At 45.4% G+C, this 11,083-nt stretch overlaps 1 non-coding gene across 1 annotated transcript; it reads left to right on the forward strand.

Moving 5' to 3' along the window:
- Positions 1-7,510: 7,510 nt before the first annotated feature.
- Positions 7,511-7,583, forward strand: Trnam-cau (transfer RNA methionine (anticodon CAU)). The gene has a single exon. It is a non-coding gene; the product is annotated as a tRNA-Met (tRNA).
- The last annotated feature ends 3,500 nt before the right edge of the window (positions 7,584-11,083 follow it).

The raw sequence follows: 11,083 nt of genomic DNA on the forward strand, positions 1-11,083 counted from the left end.
AGAAAAGAAGCCAAGCACAACAACATCTGTTATCTATTATCTGTCATCAATCCATCTTCTATAGGTCTACTAGCTATTATCCATCATCTATCCTGTCCTCTATCTATTAATCTTCTGTCCTTTATCATCCATCTATCATATATCATCTATGATCTGTCACATATCTACTCTCTGTTATCTATTTATCCTGTATCATTGATTTATTAATTCACCATCTATTATTTCTCTATCATCTATCTATATATCATTGTGATGGCTACTCTTGGTTGTCAACTTGACTATACCTGGAATTAACTAAAACCCAAAAATGGAGAGGACACCTGTGAGGGATTTTTGCTTAATTTGAAGTGGAAAGATCAATTTCTGAACAGGATCTTTGAAGTAGGAAGACACACCTTTAATCTAGATCTTTCAAGCTGGAAAAAAGCCTGCCTCTAATCAGGGCCATGCCTTCTGCTGGAAGCCTATGTAAGGACATGGAAAAGGGAAGCTTTTGCTCTTTGCCTGCTTGCTCTTACCTCACTATCAAGTCCATTTCTCCACTGGCATTAGAATCTACTTCTTTGGGATTTCTGCATGTACTGAAGACCAGCTGAGACATCTACCCTTGTGGACTGAGCAGCTATTGGATTCTTGGACTTTCATTCATAGCCAGCCATTGTTAGATTAGCTGGACCACAGCCCATGAGTCATTCTAAGAATCTCCTTTCTCTCTCTGGTTTTTAGCAAGGCAGAAGGAATCAGGGAAGGGAATCTGGAGCCCTTCAGTAATGCCTCCATCAAATCCCTCTCCTCAGGGTTTGTGGAAGCCTGTGGAAGAGGATGCAATAAGAATGTAAGAGCCAGAGGGGATGGAAGGCACCCCTGAAACATGGCCTTCTAAATGCCTGAAAGGAGCAGAAACCAGCCCGGCTGCCTAGAAGAAGTTTGGACCAGAGTCACGTGGGCAGGACACTTCCCAACTTGAGCTGTCTTCAGGCTGCGCAGCGTGCTCCAGTTTCTCAGCTTTTGTGAGCTGTCACTCATGCTGGGGGGTTTGGTGATGCAGTTGTTTTGAGTTATTTCTGCTCCTATAAGTAACCCCTTACCCATATTCCTGTGAGTAACCCCAATAAAACTCATTGGTTCACAGAACAAAAAGGAAGAGGAAGAAGTACCAATAAGCTATGTCAGCTAGTGCCATAGTGGCACAAGTAGTTATGGATACATGGATAGAACTAACTTTCTGATAGGAAAAAAATCACAGCTGGTGCTAGAAACTTAAACGAAAAGTGGTGGGGAAGTCATAGCCTTGTAAGAAACCAAGTGCTATTGCTTTAGTAAGTGAGTGTGATAACCTGCCTAAGGTTCTTCCCAATGTTTGCATTTATGATAAAGGCTATTACTACTGTCGGTGTTCATTTCAATATTTTTCTGTTTCTCATTTTCTGCCTTTTCTTCATTTGCGTTTTATACCAAAAGAAATGCCACAGAGACTTGCCACTAGCCACGCCCACCAAGGTTCAGTTCTCATTAACATTGGAGGATTATGATCAAACGTCTATGACCTCCTCCAAGGCTCAGCGAGCATTGCTGCAAAGAGGACAGGGAGAGGTGAGAGCAGAGAGAGAGCCGGAGTCATTTATAGCAGCTTTTCTCCAAACAGAAACACTTCCTTTAGGAAGAACCAGGAGGCTCATGAGCCTTGGAACGTAATCAAAAGGTCAAGAGTCCAGAAAACAGGAAGCTGGAAGATTCTTGCAGGCTGGAACCCAACAGTATACATATAAGTAAACAGTTGCTCAGGATGGGGACTCTGATCAACCAGACTGTGAGCTGCCTGCAAGCTGCTCGGAGCTCCATGGATGCAGCTTTCCTGAGTTACCTGTGTTGAGATGGACTTTCCAGTGATGCAGCTGTTTGTGAGTTACCTCTTATCCTTGTAAGTAACCCCTTACATACTCTGTTGGTAACTCCAACTAAAAATACAAACAGACTCAATCAATCTAGCAAAATATAAAGAGGAGAGTGTGAGAGAGATGCAATTCAAATTCAAATAGAAGCGGATTCCATGTTAATTTCACATCTCATCTTTGTGATAAAATACCTGAGGAAGCAACATAAGGAAGGACTCCGACCCTCTCTCCCCTTCCCTCCCTCCCTCCCCCCTCCCTCTCCTCTCTTTCTCTCTCTCTATGAGGCTCACTATATAACTTTTGACACTAGGTCTCATGTAACCCAGACCAACTCCTGATCCCCTGCTTTTCACTCTAGAGAGCTAGGATAGCAGCATAAGATACGAGGCAGGGATGGGAACTACACTCTGTCAACTGAACGACAGCCCAACCAACCGTCTGTCTCCTTTGTATTCACTGCTAAACCACTGAAGTGTCTCCTGTATTCAAGGTTGGCTTTCCCACCTCACAGACATCCCCAGGGATTTGTCTTCTAAGTTGACTCTAAGTTCTATGGAGTTGACAATTAAGAGGAACCATCACAAGTTCCAGGACAGACAGGAAAAACCCTGGCTCAAAAAAAAAAAAAAAAAAAAAGAGTAACCATCACAGATGCTCAAAGCATGATGTCAGGGTAACTGGGCCACTGTGTGTAGGAACATGAAAGCTTAAATCAACATGTCACATGTGACACTGGGATAAATTCTGACTAGATAGAAGTTTTTAAGAATGAGAAAATGCCGGGGCTACACACAAAGAATCCCTCTCTTGAAAAACTGAGAGGAAAAAGAATGAAAAAACATAAGTATAATTATTAGAAATTCCAAAATAGAAATCTTACATAACTTTGGAACAAAACTATTTTTACACAAAAACCAAAAATAAAGAAAATTTGATGTAAATATATTTATTTTTTTCTGCCTGTTGAGGCATGTAGTGGAACATGCCTTTAAATTCATTGCTCTAGAGACAGAGGCAGGTAGATTTTTGAGTTGAAGGCCAGCTTGGTCTATATAGTGAGTTCCAGGCCTGCCAGGGATGCATAGTAAGACACTGTCGGGGAAAAAAACAAGAAGAATCTGCTTGTATGCACTCTTATCCACTCAAAAAATACACAAGTAAAGTGAAAAAATAAAAAGATAAACTATGGGGAAACTATTTCTAATTTGTGCTCCAAAGAATTGAATTTCATAATGCAGACCAAAGGGAAACCTTTTTTTTTTTTTTTCTTTTTGGACAGAATATCACTCTGTGACCTAGAATTCACTCTTTAGCCTAGGTTGGGTTCAAACTCCTCCTGATTCTCCTAACTCAGTTTTTCAAGCGCTGGTGTTAGAGGCTTGCCTCCAAGAAACTTATTTTCTGTTTTGAAGGCAGGAAGTATGAAAAGCAAAATCCATGTATTGACCAAGCTCTGTGGATCATGACTGAGCTCCCTCCATGTGCTCCAGAAATTCTGTCCTTGATCAGTCAGGTCCCAGTGTTCCCAGAAGCACCCTCATGGCAACAGCAGCACCAGCACCCTAATGGCAACAGCAGCACCAGCACCCCCATGTCAACAGCAGCACCAGCACCCTCATGGCAACAGCAGCACCAGCACCCCCATGGCAACAGCAGCATCAGCACCCTCATGGCAACAGCAGCACCAGCACCCTCATGGCAACAGCAGCATCAGCACCCTCATGGCAACAGCAGCACCAGCACCCTCATGGCAACAGCAGCATCAGCACCCTCATGGCAACAGCAGCACCAGCACCCCCATGGCAACAGCAGCATCAGCACCCTCATGGCAACAGCAGCACCAGCACCCCCATGGCAACAGCAGCATCAGCACCCTCATGGCAACAGCAGCATCAACACCCTCATGGCAACAGCAGCACCAGCACCCTCATGTCAACAGCAGCACCAGCACCCTAATGGCAACAGCAGCACCAGCACCCCCATGTCAACAGCAGCACCAGCACCCTAATGGCAACAGCAGCACCAGCACCCCCATGGCAACAGCAGCATCAGCACCCTCATGGCAACAGCAGCACCAGCACCCTCATGGCAACAGCAGCATCAGCACCCTCATGGCAACAGCAGCACCAGCACCCCCATGGCAACAGCAGCATCAGCACCCTCATGGCAACAGCAGCACCAGCACCCCCATGGCAACAGCAGCATCAGCACCCTCATGGCAACAGCAGCATCAACACCCTCATGGCAACAGCAGCACCAGCACCCTCATGTCAACAGCAGCACCAGCACCCTCATGGCAACAGCAGCATCAGCACCCTCATGGCAGCAGCAGCACCAGCACCCTCATGGCAACAGCAGCATCATCACCCTCATGGCAACAGCAGCACCAGCACCCTCATGGCAACAGCAGCATCAGCACCCTCATGGCAACAGCAGCACCAGCACCCTCATGGCAACAGCAGCATTAGCACCCTCATGTCAACAGCAGCACCAGCACCCCCATGGCAACAGCAGCATCAGCACCCTCATGGCAACAACAGCACCAGCACCCTCATGGCAACAGCAGCATCAGCACCCTCATGGCAACAGCAGCACCAGCACCCTCATGGCAACAGCAGCATTAGCACCCTCATGGCAACAGCAGCATTAGCACCCTCATGGCAACAACAGCATCAGCACCCTCATGGCAACAACAGCACCAGCACCCTCATGGCAACAGCAGCACCAGCACCCTCATGGCAACAGCAGCATCAGCACCCTCATGGCAGCAGCAGCACCAGCACCCTCATGGCAACAGCAGCATCAGCACCCTCATGGCAACAGCAGCATCAGCACCCTCATGGCAACAGCAGCATCAGCACCCTCATGGCAACAGCAGCACCAGCACCCTCATGGCAACAGCAGCATCAGCACCCTCATGGCAACAGCAGCACCAGCACCCTCATGGCAACAGCAGCATCAGCACCCCCATAACAACAGCAGCATCCCTCTCTTTGCCTTTATAGCACTTTGCCTTCTCTTCTGTTTCTGAATAAACTCCCATTGCCTTTTGTATGAGGATACTTGTGATGGCCTTTAAGTCCTGGTTCATAAATCAGGATACTTTTCTTCAGCAAAGACTCTTTCCTTCCCCCTCTTCTTCGATGTAAGGTAATATCCATAGGTTTTTAGCGAGCGAAAGAGAAGCATATGACTTCACACACACACACACACACACACACACACACACACACATTTACAAAAATATCTGGCTTTTAGTAAAAACTGAATTGACAGTTGTCATCACTACAACGTATTTAGCCATCGTACTTTTAGCAAGTTCTCTGATATTCCATACTAATGGCGTATGGATTGTTGTGTGACACTACTGCCAGAGAGACACGAACAAACGTCAGGGAACTGACATAAGAATAAGGACACCACTGAAGTCCAGCTTGGCGAACCACTGGGGTTGTATTCAGTTTCCTTAGGAATGCAGATGAGGTGTTGCTTACAGGGCTGCACCACCAAAAGCCCAGCCCAGCATGGGTGACGGCCCAGGAAAGCTGGAAACCATTAACTCACTGTACAACTTATAGGGAGCTCAACAGGTTAGAGACTGTCTCGGGCAGCTCAGGTAGTCCGAGTCACTGCTGGGCATCTTGGCTGATCTCTGCTTTTTCCAGGAGTCTCCGCTGATCTAAGACTCTTCTAGGCAACTCTGCTTCCCTGAGAATCGCCCAACAGTATCTATAGCTTATATATGTATACTTGGGGATTGAGGGGCCTCGTGAATTTGGTCGGTTTCAGGGACTTCCTGAAGTCATTGAGTTATTTATTTCCTGAGTTTAAGGAGCTTCATTGCAGTGAACACCTTATTGTTTTACCTCTCCCTTTAATATCCTGAGTCCTAATCAGGGTTCATCTGGGATAAGACATTGCTACCCAACATAATGGATGGGTTACTTGTTTATAACCTGGTCTGTGTGGTGAGATATATTAACATAGCTCCAAAAAAATTGAACATCAAGAGACACAACAGAGAATGAAGAAACTCTGGTTTGGTTTGGGAATCATGGCAACATTATGAAGAAGGCAGTAGAACAGATTTGAAAATTGTAAGTGTGAGGAAGGGAATAGACTTTTGCTACCTGTGTGTGCAAAGACAACACAGATTGACTGTAACTGCAGTCTCTGATGCTTGGGCAGGATTGAGCAGGATTGAGTGCTCAAGGCACTAGCACCGTGCAGTACTTATGAACCACAGGTTGTTTGTTTTGTTTTGTTTGTTTTTCTTTAAAAATTTTAAAGACAAAGGGGAACAGTTTTAGAAATAACATTCCACTGTGCTCCACGGATTACAGTAAGACCTGCAGGGGTGAGATTTGAAGCCACATCCTGAAACGGTGACTGGAGTCTCAATCTGGCACCTTTAGACCCCTTAGCCCCACAACCACACAAGCGAACTCCTAGTACTGACCTTCATGATGTCAAAGAGACAAGTATGGTTTGCTATTTTTATGTTATTTTACATGTAAATTATTCTGTAGATGTCCCAACTACTAATGGAATCTGCAAACAGGCTCCGCTCCTGCTTCTGACACCCTCCTGAAGCCTGAAAGGAAGCCGGTTGCTATGCCTTCCTCAGACGACAGGGGGCGCCCTCCCCAAATCTCACGCTCCAGCCGGGGTTGGTGGTGGCCTTTGCTAAGGGCGGAGACCGCCCACCCGAGTCAGCCGCGCGGCGGCGTTTGGAGGAGTGTGCTGAGCTTCTGCAGGCTGCCGGACGAGTCTGCTGCCCCGAGAGCTGCGAGCGTCTCTGCACCCCTCTTACCCACACGCCACTGGAAGCGGGTTAAAGCTCCCTGGCGCTTTCCTCACAAGCGAAGTGGAGACGATAAAAAACGTGCCTAAACTTTTGGTAACAATTTTATTTTGTTTCTTAAATTCCACAACGCGGGAGGCTGAGTACTTGGGGTACATACTGAGTTCCAGGATAGGTTTGGGCTACAGAGTGAAACTCTGTCTCAAAACAGAACCCCCAAATGACAAAGAAAAGATTTCAGTTCTAGAATATACATATAATACATTTAAATATATAATATAAACATTTAAAATAAATATTTAAATATATATATTTAAAAGCGTTTCCGACTGACAGCAAAGTGCAGTGTCCTTATTTGCGTCACTGATTAGTATTCCCCGACACCTTATTTATGACAAATGTTTAGTGCGTTAGATGATACTGTGGGGTATTGTGCCATTCTTCAGATAACGGTACTTTTAAGTAACTTACACGCACAAGAAAAACGCGCGAATTATTTTCCCCTCCCGCCCTCCCTTCCGGCCTGATCTTTTCTTTCGTCTCCCATCGCATCCTTATTACTCTATTTCGGAGCCTAGACAGGTAGGGGGCACTGAAGACGCACAGAAACAAGCAAGATCTCAGTGCTTAAACTGAGTTTACGGTTTTGATGGGCTGCATCGCGGCTGTCGGTGGCGCGGCCTGGGCGGACAAGGCACGCTGTTTCTTTGACTTTGTTTCAGAAAAAAGAAAAAAAAAAATCTGACTTCAGGATGCAGAAGTGTGAAAAAAATTAGGATCAATAGTTTTGCCCAAAAGCCATATGTACAGTGCCTTCTTTGCGCAGTAGGCAGCGCGTCAGTCTCATAATCTGAAGGTCCTGAGTTCGAGCCTCAGAGAAGGCAAATACGTTTTGATTGAGGAAACCTAGTGACAAATAAACTTTAGCGATCCTATAGTTTTATTATATGAAATCTAGATTAGGACAACTGACACACGCCGTGAATCTAGTGAGGCTGTAGTCCTTTGAGATCTTTCTCTTTTTACTTTAGTTCGTCTTGTTTACAAGACAATTTTTAATATGCCTATCACAGTGCGTTACGTAAAGCTAAATGTGTGCCTAATATCATAAATCTCAGTTACCTACTGACGCTCTAGGAAACTGACAGGAAATCTGAAGGCTTCAAATAGTTCGGCTACGCTATCTTGTTCTTGGGAAGGTAGAGCCTCTGCTTGGGGGTTTCTCAGGCTGTGGGGACTTGGGGTCTGGTCCCTGGTCAGTTGACCCGGAGTTGCAAATGTAGATGTCTACCACAAGGTGGCGGAGTTTGAGAAAATGAACCACAGACCCCTTTGCAGGGTGTCTGCAGCTACTAACAGATTCTAACGAGAGAAATAACAAATCCAGAATCCTGTTAAACTTTTTTCACTATTGGTTTGAGTTGCTAGGAGCTGTGTTTCAAATTCAAGAGATTTACGTGTAAAACCTATTAAAGCGGGTGTGGTGGTGCACACCTGTAATCCCTGCATTCCGGAGGCTGAGGAAGGCTTGCCACAAGCTATAGGCTGAGAGCTTGTCTCAAAACAACAACAGCAACAAAAACAACAACAACAACAACAACAAAAAACAGCCTGGTAGACCGAGTTATCTGCTACACAATGCTGTTTATTTCACTGCCACAATTTCAGGCCAAGATCTGCTATAGGACACCAAAATGGCTCTGTGTCATGACATAGTCTGAAGAAACATCTACATCATGACCTGGAAAGATCCTGTTGCCTAGGGGCCCTAGGACTAGCTGTCATGTCAGTGACACTACACGGACTGAACGGGACCAACCTTATACCATTGGGTGATCAACTCCTGGAAGGACAAACTGATAACTAGTTACATTTCACTATAAACGTGTGGGGTACAATGCATGGACATGCAGGTCTTAGAAAAAGGTACACAATCTGTCTTTGATTGTGATGGAGACTACAAAGGTTGTTATTGGTTGCTGTGGGGAGAAGACAGCCTGGCTCTATGTAGTCTCGGCTGCCTTTAAATATCTGGAAAGTCTCCTCTCTCTGCCTCTCAAGTGCTGAGATTACAGGGTTGGGGCACCATGCCAGGCTTCGAATGTTATTGTGCAGGTCACTCCAAACCAACAGAGTTTACTAAGCTTAGGAGTCCAAGTGATGATGGATAATCAACAGCTCTCAATTATCTGTTGACAGAATAAGGAAACCTGCCTTTTGATCAATAGGTCTGCTCTGTGTATAAAACCAAATCTTTACTCAACACTCAACAGGTCACAACCACCTAGTGGGCTTTTACAAAAGCAGGGCTTACGATGATAAAAACTTTGAAGTCTGACTGTACACACGGAGCCTGCTTGCTTCCTGTCACTTTTTCTCTTGCCTTACATCACACTGTGTCTGGACCTACCCTTAAGGACATGGATCCGAGATGTGACCGTGGTTGGCTGCCATTGAATAAGCTCTTTCTTTGAAAATCCCACCTCAGTGGTTGGTGGGTATACTGTGCAGTAGGCAAATGGCCTGGCTTAGTACCATGTACATTACCAATTCCGTCTCAGATGAGGTAGTTATTAGTTGTAGACCCATCAAATACCTGAGACTCATGTTTTGTAACCTTTCACTGGCTTAAACCAAGCCCTTTGGATTTCTAGTTGAGGACTATCTACCAGGGAGCCTGGATTGAGTTTGCCTGGTGCCTGTTGAAATTTTGTCCCAATATTACAGGGATGGGCTCAGTGATGTAGCTCCGTGGTAGAGCTTGCCTAAACATGTGGACTTTGGGTTTCTCTCAGCAGTGTAGGGGGAGACAAGTGCATAGAGAGGATCTGTGAGCGACCAAACCACACCCACACAGGCCAGTAGACAGTCTGTCTCTAGAGTGGGACCGAGCGGTGGCTGGTCCTGTCACAGCTGAAGCGCTTTATCTGCTCTCTTAGCAAACTGTCCAACCCCTTGCACAGGCGCTTGAAGACAGGCCTCAGTCTGCAACGTTTTGCCTTTACAGCCTGTACTTTGTTCTCATTTCAGGAAAATGTATATTAGTCTTTTCCTCTCTCTCTCTCCTTCCTTCTCCTTCTCCTCTTCCCTCTCCTTTGCCTCCTTCTTCTCGAGGGGGGGCGGGGGAAGGGGTAGATTTTCACCATGTAAACTAGGCTAGCCTGGAGCTCACGTTTAGCCCAGGCTGGCTTTGAACCCACAGTCTTCCTGCCTTTGCTTCGTAAGTGTTGGGATTACGTTCAGGTACCACCATGCTTGGCTCCTGGGCTAGCACGAGGATGTAGGGTTGTTTGTCTCTCTGTCTGTTTTTCCTGCTTCGATGTGTGCTTGGCCAGCCCTGCTACTGTTCTGAGTCCGTGACTAGAAAGGACCGAGGCCCGCTTCCTGCTGTGCACAGGGGTGGACACACCCCAGCTGCCGCCTTTCACCGCAGGCACGGTCTTGGCAGAGTCGGTCCTCTCACTGAAGGCTTCTTTAGTTCTTCTCAGTTAACTTTTTGGTTTGGGAGGATTTTTGTCTTTATTTATTTATGTATGTATGTATGTATTTATTTATTTAGTTAGTTGTTGGCTTTGTGGGGTTTTTTCTTTAGTTTAGCGGTTTTTTGTTTGTTTTTGCTGTGTGTGTCCTATAAACATATTTTTATTTTATCATTAAGTATTTCATAGTTTTGATAATCTTAAAAATGGAATCTTCTTTAAAATTTCGATTTGGGGGAGCTGGAGAGATGGCTTAGTAATTGAGTGTCTACGGCTGTCGCAGAGGACCAGGGCACTTCCCAGAACCCACGTCATACTTGCCTATAGCTTCATCTCCAGAGGATCCCAGGTCCTCTTCTGGCCTGATCAGGGCCACACATGTGTTCACATATGCACACACACACACACACACACACAACTAAATAATAAAGTAAATAATTTTTAAAGTCAATTTGTATTTGCTTTGAATGCTGGACTTGGAATTTTTAGAGCTGACCCTAAGGGCATCTTGCTCACTCATGATAAACCTCCTGAATTGATTTGCTAATGATTTAAAGAACACTTTTTTTTTTTTTTTTTCTGGAGAGCACTGGCTTGAAATGTGTCATAATGTCTTTGCCCGGTCAGGTGACACTAGCCTTCTAAAGTCGGTTCAGATGTTTGCCTTCTTCAAGACTTGCTGAAGGAACTCATTATTACATCCATTGAGATTGGCCTCTAGAGAATTCGACTGATGTCTCTCCAATGCCGACTTCTCCAAAGCTCACCTAGATAGGGTGGTTTTAGTTTACATAAAACTTCAGCAGGGGACTCCAGTTTATATTTGTGTCTGTTCTGTGGAAACCTCCTCGAGAAGCTTAGTCTAAAACAGTGACCTCCTATCATGTTTATTTAGCAATAAACAC

Source organism: Peromyscus californicus, unplaced genomic scaffold (assembly GCF_007827085.1).
Source record: "Peromyscus californicus insignis strain IS unplaced genomic scaffold, ASM782708v3 Scaffold_8__1_contigs__length_139910024, whole genome shotgun sequence".
Classification (NCBI taxonomy): domain Eukaryota; kingdom Metazoa; phylum Chordata; class Mammalia; order Rodentia; family Cricetidae; genus Peromyscus; species Peromyscus californicus.